General features: G+C 37.1%; 1 protein-coding gene across 1 annotated transcript in view; it reads right to left on the reverse strand.

The window, feature by feature from the left end:
- Positions 1 to 14418, reverse strand: part of TEX11 (testis expressed 11) — a 404765-nt gene that overhangs the window by 388575 nt on the left and 1772 nt on the right. The gene's annotated exons all lie outside the window — the stretch shown is intronic.

Below are 14418 nucleotides of genomic sequence, written 5' to 3' on the forward strand. Positions count from 1 at the left end.
GATAACTCCTCAAAAAAAAAAAGAAAAGAAAGAGAGAAAGAAAGAGAGAAAGAAAGAAGAAAGAGAGAAAGAAAGAAGAAAGAAAGAAAAAAAGAAAGAAAGAAAAAAAGAAAGAAAGAAAGAAGAAAGAAAGAAAGAAAGAAGAAACGAAAGAAAGAAAGAAAGAAAGAAAGAAAGAAAGAAAGAAAGAAAGAAAGAAAGAAAGAAGGGAGGGAGGGAGGAAGGAAGAAAAGAAAGAAAAGAAAAGAAAGAAAGAAAGAAAGAAAGAAAGAAAGAAAGAAAGAAAGAAAGGAAGAAAGAAAGGAAGAAAGAAAAGAAAATGTGGTACCTATAACACAATGGAGTACTACTATTTGGCCATAATAAAGAATAAGATCCAGGCTGGGCGCAGTGGCTCACGCCTGTAATCCCAGCACTTTGGGAGGCCGAGGTGGGTGGATCACGAGGTCTGGAGACCGAGACCATCCTGGCTATCATGGTGAAACCCCGTCTCTACTAAAAATACAAAAAAATTAGCCAGGCATGGTGGTGGGCACCTGTAGTCCCAGCTACTCGGGAGGCTGAGGCGGGAGAATGGTGTGAAACCGGGAGGCGGAGCTTGCAGTGAGCCGAGATCGCACCACTGCACTCCAGCCTGGGAGACTGAGCAAGACTCTGTCTCAAAAAAAAAAAAAAAAGAATAAGATCCAGTCACTTGCAACAACATGGATGGAACTGGAGATCATTATGTTAAATGAAATAAGCCAAGCACAGAAAGACAAACATTGCATGGTCTTACTTAACTGTGGGATCTAAAAATCAAAACAATTGAACTCATGGACATAGAGTAGAAGGATGGTTACCAGAGGCTGAGAAGGGTAGTGGGAGCTGGGGGAAAAGTGGGGATGGTTAATGGGTACAAAAAATATATTAAAAATGAATAAGACCTACTATTTGATACCATAATAGGGTGACTATAGTCAATAATAACTTAATTGTACATTTTTAAATAACTTAAGGCCAGGCGTGTAATCCCAGCACTTTGGGAGGCCGAGCAAGTGGACTGCTTGAGCTCAGGAATTAAAGAACATCCTGGAAAACATAGAGAAACCCTGTCTCTACAAAAAATACAAAAATTAGCTGTGCATGGTGGCAAACGCTTGTAGTCTCAGCTACGTGGGAGGATGAATTGGGAGGATCGCTTGACCCTGGGAGGTGGAGGCTGCATTGAGCTGAGATCACACCACTGCACTCCAGCCTGGGAAATGGAGCCAGGCCCTGTTTCAAAAAATAAAATAACTTAAAAGAGTGTAATTGGATTGTTTATAACTCAAAGGATAAATGCTTGAGGGAATGGATACCCCATTCTCCATAACATGCTTATTTCACATTGCATCCCTGTATCAAGACATCTCATGTACCCCATAAATACATAAGCCTACTATGTGCCCATGAAAATTAAAAAGAAAAAAAAGAAAATGGGCCAGGCGTGGCGGCTCACGCCTGTAATCCCAGCACTTTGGGAGGCCTAGGCCAGTGGATCACTTGAGGTCAGGGATTCAAGACCAGCCTGGCCAACATGGTGAAATCCCATCTCTACTAAAAATACAAAAAATTAGCCAGGAGTGATGGTGCATGCATGTAATCCCAGTTACTCAGGAGGCTGAGACAGGAAAATCGCTTGAACCCAGGAGGCAGAGGTTGCAGTGAGCTGAAATCGTGCCACTGCACTCCAGCCTGGGTGACACAGAAAGACTCCATCTCAAATTTAAAAAAAGAAAAAAAAAGAAAATGTGCTACATATGTATACACAATGGAGTACTCTTCAGCCATGAAAAAAGAATGAGATCCTGTCATTTGCAGCAACATGAATGGAACTGGAGGTCATTATGTTAAGTGAAATAAGCCAGGCACAGAACAACAAATTGTGCATATTCTCACTTATTTGTGAGAGCTAAAAATTAAAACAATTGAACTCATGGAGATAGAGTGCAGAATGAGGCTGGGAGAGGTTGTGGGGGGGACAGGTAGGAGAGGAAGGGAAAATGGCTAATGGGTACAAAAAAATAGAATGAATAAGATTCTAGTATTTGATAGCAAAACAGGATGACTATAGGCAATAACAATTTAATTGTACATTTGAAAATAACTAAAAGAGTATAATCAGATTGTTTGTAATACAAAGGATAAATGTTTGAGGTGATGGATACCTCATTTACCCTGGTATAATTAGTACACATTGTATGTTTGTATCAAAATATCCCATATACCCCATAAATATATACACCTACTATGTATCCACTAACAATTAACTAACAATTAAAAATATATATACATAGGCCAAGTGCAGTGGCTCACGCCTATAATCCCAGCACTTTGGGAGGCCGAGGCAGGCGATCACTTGAGGTCAGGAGTTCAAGACTAGCCTGGCCAACGTGGTGAAACCCCATCTCTACTAAAAATACAAAAAAAAATAGCCGGATGTGGTGGCGTGCACTTGTAGTCCCAGCTACTCAGGAGGCTGAGGCAAGAGGATTGCTTGAACCCAAGAAGCAGAGGTTGTAGTGAGCCGAGATCATGACACTGCAGTTTAGCCTGGGCAACAGAGTAAGACTCCGTCTCAAAAATATATATATATGATATATATATATCATATATATTTTATATATATGATATATATCATATATATTTTATATATATGATATATATCATATATATTTTATATATAAATATTTATATATAAATATATATCATATATATTTATATATATTTTATATATATTTTATATATATGATATATATAACGTATATATAACATATATGTTATAATATAACATATATTTTATATATGTTGTATATATCATATATATAACATATATATTTTATATATATCATATATATAACATATATATTTTATATATGTTATATACATCATATACATAACATATATTTTATATATGTTCTATATATAAAACATATATATATTTTATATATGTTCTATATATAAAACATATATATATTTTATATATGTTATATATATAGAACATATATATATTTTATATATGTTATATATATAGAACATATATATATTTTATATATGTTATATATATAGAACATATATATTTTATATATGTTATATATATAGAACATATATATATTTTATATATGTTATATATATAGAACATATATATATTTTATATATGTTCTATATATAGAACATATATATATTTTATATATGTTCTATATATAGAACATATATATATTTTATATATGTTATATATATAGAACATATATATATTTTATATATGTTATATATATAGAACATATATATATTTTATATATGTTATATATATAGAACATATATATATTTTATATATGTTATATATATAGAACATATATATATTTTATATATGTTATATATATGATATATTCTGTTATATATATTCTGTTCAGGGCTGAGTTGCTAATAGCTTTGATCTTGGCCAAGTTAGTTAACTTCTCCATGCTTTATTTTAATCAACTGTAAAATTAGAGTGTATTACTGGAATTTTAAGGTGATTTAGAACTTTAAAAAGTTAGTTGATTGATGCATGTATGAGATTGTGTCAGCACCTGGTTATCATTAAAGTTTTATCGAATGAATGAATAAAATAACTCTTGTCTATTTCTTTCTTTCTTTTTTTGAAGTGGAGTCTCTCTCTGTCGCCCAGGCTGAAGTGCAGTGACATGATCTCGGCTCACTGCAACCTCTGCCTCCTGGGTTCAAGTGATTCTTCTGCCTCAGCCTCCCAAGTAGCTGGGACTACAGGTGCGTGCCACTACGCCCGGCTAATTTTTGTATTTTTAGTAGAGATGGGGTTTCACCATGTTGGACAGACTGGTCTCGAACTCCTGACCTCAGGCAATCTGCCCACCTCAGCCTCCCAAAGTGTTGGGATTACAGGCATGAGCCACCGTGCCCAGGCAACTCTTGTCTATTTCATTCATATTAACCACAAGGATAGTAACACTATCACCAAGAGTTACTCTCTCTCTGTATATATATAAAACATATATTTTAAATATCATATATAAAATATATGTTATATATATCATATATATAACATATATATGATATATGTTATATATATCATATATATAACATATATATGATATATAACATATATATGATATATGTTATATATATCATATATATAACATATATATGATATATAACATATATAACATATATGTTATATATAACATATATATGATATATAACATATATAACATATATGTTATATATATCATATATAACATATATAACATATATGTTATATATATCATATATAACATATATAACATATATGTTATATATATCATATATATATCATATATAACATATATGTTATATATATCATATATAACATATATAACATATATGTTATATATATCATATATAACATATATAACATATATGTTATATATATCATATATAACATATATAACATATATGTTATATATATCATATATAACATATATAACATATATGTTATATATATCATATATGACATATATAACATATATGTTATATATATCATATATGACATATATAACATATATGTTATATATATCATATATAAATATATCTAAATATATATACATATATACATATATAACATATATATTTTATATGTTTATATAAATATATGTTATATATGTATATATATTTTATATGTTTATATAAAATATATATAACATATATAAAATATATGTTATATATATATCATATATATAACATATATATATGTTAGCAACTCAGCCCTGAACAGAATCCAAGGAAACTGCACTCCTGCTTTGGCTGATGTCTACATGTCTCCTTGTAAAATTTAGTTCAGCAAACATTTCTTGAATGCCTGGTATTTTGCTAGGAATATAAAGATGAGTGAAGCAGTCTATGCCATCATGAGGATTACACTACCAAAGGTAATTAAATTCTAAAAATTATAGTAGTAATCAGTCATGAGATCAAAGTAGGATGAAGGGAAAAAATTAAAAATAAATAAAAATTTAAAAATTATAATATAATGTAATAAGTGCTGTGAGTGGAAGACGCTACAGGAATGTAAAAGGATTGCATAACTGCCCATTTGAGGGATGGAATATAGGAATAGCAGGATAAGCTTCACTGAAGTGTTACTTGAGGTGGGGCTGAAGGATGAGTTAGAGATTTCCAGGCAGATACTGAGGGAAAGGAACACGCCAGAGGGCAAAGCACAGAGGTGTGAAAAAGCACAATGAATTCAAACAAGCATAAGTAGTTATGTATGGCTGGAGAAAACACCATTAGAAAGGTATGTAGGGGCCAGAACTTGGAAGACACTGTATGGCATACTAAGAAAGTTCAATTCTGTGGGTCACTCAACGTCTTTATTTTACAAACTGTATTTTTTTTTTTTTTTTTTTTTTGAGACGGAGTCTCACTCTGTCGCCCAGGCTGGAGTGCAGTGGCGCAATCTCAGCTCACTGCAAGCTCCGCCTCCCGGGCTCACGCCATTCTCCTGCCTCAGCCTCCTGAGTAGCTGGGACTACAGGCGCCCGCCAGCACACCCGGCTAACTTTTTGTATTTTCAGTAGAGACGGGGTTTCACCGTGTTAGCCAGGATGGTCTTGATCTCCTGACCTGGTGATCCACCAGCCTCGGCCTCCCAAAGTGCTGGGATTACAGGGGTGAGCCACCGCACCCAGCCATAAACTGTATTATTCCCCCTAATAGGTGCATACCAGGTGGCATCAGTGATTATCTCAATGAGATTTCTGTACAGGCTGTATAATAAGTATGCTCATGATTCTAAACTATGAGGCCCTCTCTTGGGATATTTCCTAATAACTCTATCATTCTTAATCTGAGGATCCCATTGTTGTATTTAAAGGAAAAGATAGTTCAGGGAAGATTACAAATAAAGTCCTTTGAGATTCAATGAAAGCCAATTATCTTGACTGAGTTTTCCTACTAAACTTTTTAGTCTAGATCTGCACTGTCTAATATGGTAGCAATATGTGGCTATTGAGCACTTAAAATGTGGCTAGTTCAAATTAAGATGTGCTTTAATTGTAAAATACACACGGGTTTCGAAGACTTAGTTTAACATAAGACTGTACAATATCTCAGCAATTTTGTATACTGATTATATGCTGGAACAAAAATGTATGAATATGCTGGGCTATAGCATTAAAATTATTATTATATTAAAAATTAATTTCACCTATTTATTTTTACTTTTTAAACGTGATTACTAGAAAATTTTAAGTTACATTTCTAACTCACATTATATTTCTACTGGACAGGGCTGGTATTGAGTATACATTGGAACTATATTCTGAAGACTTGATGAAATAAATTAGCTAATGTCTACCTCCCTAACAATCATCATAAATATAACAGAAAAAGAAAATATAGAAGCTGGGCACCGTGGCTCACACCTGTAATCCCAGCATCTCCTGTAATCCGGAGGCCCAGGCAGGCGGATCACTTGAGCTCAGAAGTTCAAGACCAGCCTGGGCAACATGGCAAAACCCAGTCTCTACAAAACATACAAATATTAGCCAGGCATGGTGGTGCATACCTATATGTTCATGCCACTGCACTCCAGCCTGGGTGACAAAACGAGGTCCTGTATTTAAAAAAAAAAAAAAAGGACCAGGTGTGGTGGCTCATGCCTGTAATCTCAGCATTTTGGGAGGCTGAGGCAGGCGGCTCACCTGAAGTCAGGAGTTTCACCATGTTGGCCAGAACAGCCTGGCCAACATGGTGAAACCCGGTCTCTACTAAAAATATTTTTAAAAAAATAGCCATGAGTGGTGGCACACACCTGTAATCCCAGCTACTTGGGAGGCTGAGGCAGGAGAATCGCTTGAACCTGGGAGGCAGAGGTTGCAATGGGCCGAGATGGTGCAACTGCACTCCAGCCTGGGCAACAGAGTGAGGCTCTGTCTCAAAACAAACAAAAAATTAATTAATTAATTAATTAAAATAAAAATACAAAAATTAGCCAGGTGTGATGGTGGGTGCCTGTAATCCCAGCTACTTGGGAGGCTGAGGCAGGAGAAACGCTTGAACCCGGAAGGCAGAGGTTGCAGGGTTGCAGTGAGCAGAGATCGTGCCACTGCACTCCAGCCTGGGCGACAGAGGGAGACTCTATCTCAAAAAAAAAAAAAAAAAAAAAAAAGAAGAAGAAGAAGAAGAAAACTGAAAATTTTCTTGAAACAAATGATAATGAAAACACAACATATCAAAACATATGGGATACAGAGTGAAGTTTATCGCTGTGAGTGCCTACATCAAAAAAGAGGAAAAACTCCAAACAACCTAATGATGCATCTTAACTAGAAAAGCAAAAGCAAACCAAACCCAAAGTTAGTTGAAGAAAAGAAATAATAAAGATCAGAATAGAAATAAATGAAATTAAAATGAAAAAATATATATATAAAAGATCAATGAAGGCCAGTGGTGGTGACTCATGCCTATAATCCCAGCAGTTTGGGAGGCTGAGGTGGGTGGATCACTTGAGGCCAGGAGTTCGAGAGCAGCCTGGCCATCACAGCAAAACCCTGTCTCTACTAAAAATACAGAAATTAGCCTGGCATGCCTGCAGTCATAGCTACTCGGGAGGCTGAAGCACAAGAATTGCTTGCTCCTGGGAGGTAGAGGTTGCAGTGAGCTGAGATTATGCCACTGCACTCCAGCCTGGACAATGGAGTGAGACTCTGCCTCAAAAAAAGAAAGAAAGAAAAATCTAGAAAAAAGGCCAGTAGGCAGGCAGATCACTTGAGCTCAGGAGCTCAGGAGACCAGCCTGGGAAACATGGTGAAACCCTGTCTCTACCAAAAATACAAAAATTAGTCAGGAATGGTGGCACATGCCTGTATTCCCTCAGGAAACTGAGAAGGGAGGATCGCTTGAACCTAGGAGGATAGCGCCACTGCACTACAGCCTGGCAATAGAGTGAGACCTTGTCTAAATAAATAAATAAATATTTTAAAAAGACTGAGGGGCTCTGGGGGGCAAAAAGTTCAAAATGAATAACTAGCGTGGTATGAAAGAAAGAAAAAGAAAATTCAATCTTAGCTATATTATTATCTAAAGAGAAAAATGATCAGTCCTAAATCTAAAGAGAAAGATTACAGGCGTGCATCACTTAAGGACAGGGATACATTCCAGAAATGTGTAATTTGGTGATTTTTGTCATTGTCCCAACATCATAGAGCAGTGGTCCCCAACCTTCTTAGTACCAGGGACCAGTTTTGTGGAAGACAATTTTTCCACGGATGGTGAGGGGATGGTTTCGGGATGAAACTGTTCTACCTCAGATCATCAGGCATTAGTTAGATTTTCATAAGGAGCATGCAACCTAGATCCCTCGTGTGGGCAGTTCAGGCTCCTGTGAGAATCTAATGCCACTGGCCACTGATCTGACAGGAGGCAGAGCTCAGGCAGTAATGCTTGCTGGCCCGGGGCTCACCTCCTGCTGTGCAGCCAGGTTCTTAACAGGCCACAGACAGGTAATGGTCCGTGGCCCAGGGGTTGAGGACCCCTGTCATAAAGTGTACTTATACAAGATGGTACAGCCTACTATACATCTAGGCTATATGGTATAGCCTATTGCTTCTAGGCTACAAACCTATACTTCATGTTACTGTACTGAATACTGCAGGCAACTGTAACACAATGATAAGTATTTGTGTATCTAAACATATCTAAACCTAGAAAAGGTAAGTAAAAATATGATATAAAAGATTAAAAATGACTGGGTACGGTGGCTCACAACTGTAATCCTAGCACTTTGGGACACCGAGGAAGGAGGATCATTTGAGCCCAGGAGTTCGAAACCAACCTGGGCAACATAGGGAGATCCCGTCTCTACAAAAAAATTAAAAATTATCTGGGCATGGCAGTGCATGCCTGTGATTCCCGGCTACTCAAGATGTTGAGGTGGGAGGATTACTTGGGCCCAGGAGGTAGAAGCTGTGGTGAGCCATGATCACACCACTGCACACCAGCCTGGGTGAGAGAGTGAGACCCTACCTCAAATAACAATAATAATAAATTTTTATAAGATAAAAAAAGGTACACCTGTTTAGGGCGCTTACCATGAGTGGAGCTTGCAGACCTGGAAGTTGCTCTGGGTGAGTCAGTGAGTGAGTGGTGAATATATGTGAAGGCCTAAGACATTACTGTACACTACTGTAGACTTTATAAACTCTGCTCACTTAAGCTACACTCAATTTATAAAAGAATATGTTTCTTCCTCCAATAATAAATTTACCTTAGCTTACAGTAACTTTTTTACTTTATAAGCTTTGTTTGTTTGTTTGTTTGAGATGGGGTCTCACTCTGTCACTGGGGCTGGAATGCAGTGGTGCGATCTCGGCTCACTGCAACCTCTGCCTCCCAGGCTGAAGGGATCCTCCCACCTCAACCTACAGAGTAGCTGGGACCACAGGCACATGCCACCAAGCCAGGATAATTTTTTGTATTTTTGGTAGAGACAGGGTTTCACCATGATACCCAGGCCAGTCTCGAACTCCTGAGCTCAAGTGATCCGCCCGCCTCGACCTCCCAAAGTACAAACTTTTTAATTATTTTTAACTTTTTGACTCTTTTGTAGTAACACTTAGCTTAAAGCACAAACATTATACAGCTGTACAAAAATATTTTCTTTCTTTATATCCCTATTCTATAAGCTTTTTTCTGTTAACATTATTAATTTTACTTTTTAAACTTTTTGTTAAAAACTAAGACACAAACACATACATTATTAGCCTAGGCCTACACAGGCTCAGGATCATCACTATCACTGTCTTCCACCTCCACATCTTGTCCCACTGGAAGTTCTTCAGGGGCAATAAAATGCATGGACCTGTCACCTACTACGAGAACAATGCCTTCTGGAATACCTCCTGAAGGAACTGCCTGAGGCCATTTTACAGTTAACTTTATTTTTTATAAATAGAAGGAGTACACTCTAAAATGATGATAAAGAATAGTATAAGATAGCATAGTATGGTATAGTGAATACATAAACCAGTAGCATAGTCATTTATTATCACCATCAAGTATTATGTACTGTACATAAAAGTACGTGCCATAGTTTTAAACAACTGACAGCACAGCAGATTTGTTTACACCAGCATTACCACAAACACATGAATAAAGCATTGCTCTACAACTTTCTAACAGCTCTGACATCACTGGGTGATAGGAACTTTTCAGCTCCATTAAAATCTTCCGGGACCACTGTTGTATATGTTGCCCTTTGTTGACTGAAATGTCATTATGCAGCACATGACTGTATTTTATGCTGATCATATCAAACACAGAGAATTGTGTTCTATTCTGGGTACCACACTTTTAAGAAATAACATGAAAAGAATAGAGCATGTTTAAAGGATAGCACACAAAATGATAAGAGGACTAGAAACCAAGTAATATCAGGAATGTTTGAACAAACTGAGAATGCTCAATCTGAAGACACTTTCTGAGGTACAAGATAAGTTATCTTCAAATAGTTGAAGATGACATGCAGAAAGGGAGTTACATTTATTTGGCCCCAATGGGTGTAATTATCTAGACAAATTTCTATTCCTTCTTGGTCTTGAATTTTTTTTTTTTTAAGACAGGATCTCACTCTGTCACCCAGGCTGGAGTATAATGGAGCAATCAAGGCTCACTGCAGCCTCCACCTCCTAGGCTCAAGCAATCCTCCCACCTCTGGCTCCTGAGACTACTACAGGCATGCAACACTACACCCAGCATTTTTTTTTTTTTTTTTTTTTTTGGTGAAGACAGGGTCTCTGTTGCCCAGGCTGGTCTCAAACTCATGGGCTCAAGTATTCCTCCCGCCTCAGCCTCCCAAAGTGCTGCGATTACAGGCATGAGCCACCAGGCCTGGCCTTGGGCTTGCAAATTTATTGAGATTGGTGATACAAAAAAGACTGGTGTTATGTCAATTCTCCCTAAGAAGGAATGAACTATAGCCATTCCTAAAAGCTATTGGATAGGCTTTTATGCTCCATTTTTATAAAACTTGACTGAAAAGTTTATGTGTGCATAAGAGAAAACTCAAACAGCCAATAAATCTATGAAAGTACACCAACTTTATTGCTTATAATGATGGTGCCACTGCACTCCAGCCTGGGCGACAGAGAGACCTCATCTCAAAAAACTAACTAACTAAACAATTTTTTTAAATACTCAATTCATTTCCTTCTCTCATAGTTAATAAAATAATTGCATAATAAAAAAAATTATGGCATATTTTCAAATAGCTAGAAGGTCAGATTTTTAATGTTCCCAACACAAATAAATGACAAATGTTTGAGGTAATGGTTATGCTAATTACCCTGATTTGATCATTATACATTGTATCCATGTATCCAAATATCATGCAGTACCCCATAAATATGTACAGTACAATTATTGTGTGTCAGTTAAAAATAATAATGAAAGCAAAAAAAAAAAAAAGAAAGTACACCAACTTCACTAGTTATCAGGAAAATATAAGTCAAAACAACACCCATGTAAGATGATAACATTTGGGAAAATGAAACTGCCTGAAGAGTATATGGGAACTCTCTGCACTATCTCTGCAACTTTTCTGTAAATCTAAAATTATTCCAAAATAAAATGGTAAATAAAAATGACAACAGCCTTCAAAATTGTAAAATTTTAAAAGTCTGACAATATCAAATATTAGTGAGGATATGGGGAAAACGGAGTTTGAATTGTTAAGACCATTTTGGACAACAATTTGGCAATATCTATAAAGTTAAAGATGCTCATAGCTTTTGACTCAGCAGTTACACTCCCAAATGTAAACTCTAGAACTGCACTGTCCAATATGGTAGCCATTAGCCACATGTGACTATTGAGCACTTGAAATGTGGCTGATCCAAAATGAGATGTGCTTTAAGTATAAAATACATGCCAGACTTCAAAGACTTTGCACCAAAAAATATGGAATGTAAAATAACTTATTAATAATTTGTATATTGATCATGTTATAATAGCATTTTTGATACACTGAGTTAAATTAGATCATTAAAATTATTTTCATCTGTTTGAACGTTTTTAATATGACTACTAGAAAATATAAAATTTTATGTTTTTGCATCATATGTCAGTTGGACAGCACTGCCCTAGAGCCTCACCTACCAGTAGCTCAAGAAATAAATCAAGGCCGGGTGCAGTGGCTCAAGGCCAGGAGCGGTAGCTCTCACCTGTAATCCTAGCACTTTGGGAGGCCGAGGCGGGCAGATTGCCTGAGCTCAGGAGTTCCAGACCAGCCTAGGCAACACAGTGAAACCCCATCTCTACTAAAATACGAAAAATTAGCCAGGCGTGGCGGCATGCACCTGTAGTCCCACCTACGCGGGGGACTGAGGCGGAAGAATTGCTTGAACCCGGGAGGCGCGGAAGTTGCAGTGAGCCGAGATCGTGCCACTGCACTCCAGCCTGGGCCGCAGAGTGAGACTCTGTCTCAAAACAAAAAAAAAATCAATTAATGTAGTGAGTCATACCCAGCATTTTTTTTCAGTCAGACCTTTTGCTGAATACCCAGCATTTTTTTAATGAGGAAAAAATAGAATAGAAAATATCATAGTGTACTGCAAGTAATAAGGGTAAAATTTTGTTTTATTAAACTTTTTTTTTTTTTGAGATGGAGTCTCGCTCTGTTGCCCAGGCTGGAGTGCAGTGGTGCGATCTCGGCTCACTACAAGTTCCACCTCCAGGGTTCCCGCCATTCTGCCTCAGCCTCCCGAGTAGCTGGGACTACAGGAGCCCGCCACCATGCCCGGCTAATTTTTTTTTATTTTTTACTACAGACAGGGTTTCACTGTGTTAGCCAGGATGGTCTCGATCTCCTGACCTTGTGATCCGCCCGCCTCGGCTTCCCAAAGTGCTGGGATTACAGGCGTGAGCCACCGCGCCCGGCCAACACAGTATGTATGTATTGGGATGTGATCAAAACATTTTCTTGCCATGAGTGGTAGTCAAAGATGTTTTTGAAAGTTTCTGCTAAACTCTCAGAAACACAGTGTTTGTTGTAGCATTGTTGTTTGTAATAGCAAATATTTGAAACAATGTTTATGTCCAACAAAGGAGACTGAATAAATTGTGGTACATTTACATTCAATGAAATACTACTTATCAGCAGTGGAAATAAATGAACTAAAAGTATTCATATTGGTAAATATTGAAAACACAGCCTGGCACAGTGGCTCACGTGAGCCTGTAATCCTAGCATTTTGGGAGGCCGAGGCAGGCGGATCACCTGAGGTCAGGAGTTTGAGACCAGCCTGGCCAACATGGTGAAACCCCGTTTCTACTAAAAATACAAAAAATTAGCCAGGCGTGGTGGCGCGTGCCTGTAATCCCAGCTACTCCAGAGGCTGAGGCAGGAGAATCGCTTGAACCTGGAAGGCAGAGGTTGCAGTGAGCCGAGGTCACACCATTGCACTCCAGCTTGGGCAACAAGAGCAAAACTCTGTCTCAAAAAAAAAAAAAAAAATATATATATATATATATATCACAATGCTGAGCAAAAAAAGGAAAAAAGAAGACAAGCTGCAGGAAAAGGAAATATAAAATAACCATTTATATAAAATTTAAAAAGAAAAATGGTACATGTAATCTTTTAGTTCTTTGAAATATCTGAAGCATATGGCAAGCTTAAGATTTGACAAAACTCAGTGGTAGGTACACAGATGTTCATTATATTATTTTCTATACTTTTCTGTGTGATTCAAATATTTATGTAAATGCAAAGTCTCAAATATTATCTACTTAAGAGTCATAATCCCTATTCCATCTTTATACCTTTAAGATATTTTATCCTAATTTAAAACTTAAAGTAGACAGTAGTGGGCTTTATTGTTATTGTTTTAAAATAACAAATATTGGCCTGGCACGGTAGCTCACGCCTGTAATCCCAGCACTTTGGGAGGCTGAGGCAGGTGGATCAACTGAGGTCAGGAGTTCGAGACCAGCTTGACAGGCATGGTGAAACCCTGTCTCTACTAAATACAAAAAAATTAGCCAGGCATGGTGGTGGGGGCATGTAGTCCCAGCTACTTGGGAGGCTGAGGCAGAAGAATCGCTTGAACTCAGGAGGCAGAGGTTGCAGTGAGCCAAGATGGCACCACTGCACTCCAGCCTGGGCAACAAGAGCAAAACTCTGTCTCAACAAACAAACAAACAAAACAAGCAAACAAAAAACAAGTATTAACAAAACGTTGACCTAAACTTTTTAAAATCATATATTTGTAGCCACATTTCTTACCACATATTTCATTATTATATGAATGCGAAGGTACCACAGGTCTCATTATTCTCCAAAAACAAAGAAAGTACCATAAACTCTCCTATATCTAGCAGAGTTGAGGAATCTGGTGTTCTGGT

The sequence above is a fragment of the Nomascus leucogenys genome, chromosome X (assembly GCF_006542625.1).
Source record: "Nomascus leucogenys isolate Asia chromosome X, Asia_NLE_v1, whole genome shotgun sequence".
In the NCBI taxonomy this organism is placed as follows: domain Eukaryota; kingdom Metazoa; phylum Chordata; class Mammalia; order Primates; family Hylobatidae; genus Nomascus; species Nomascus leucogenys.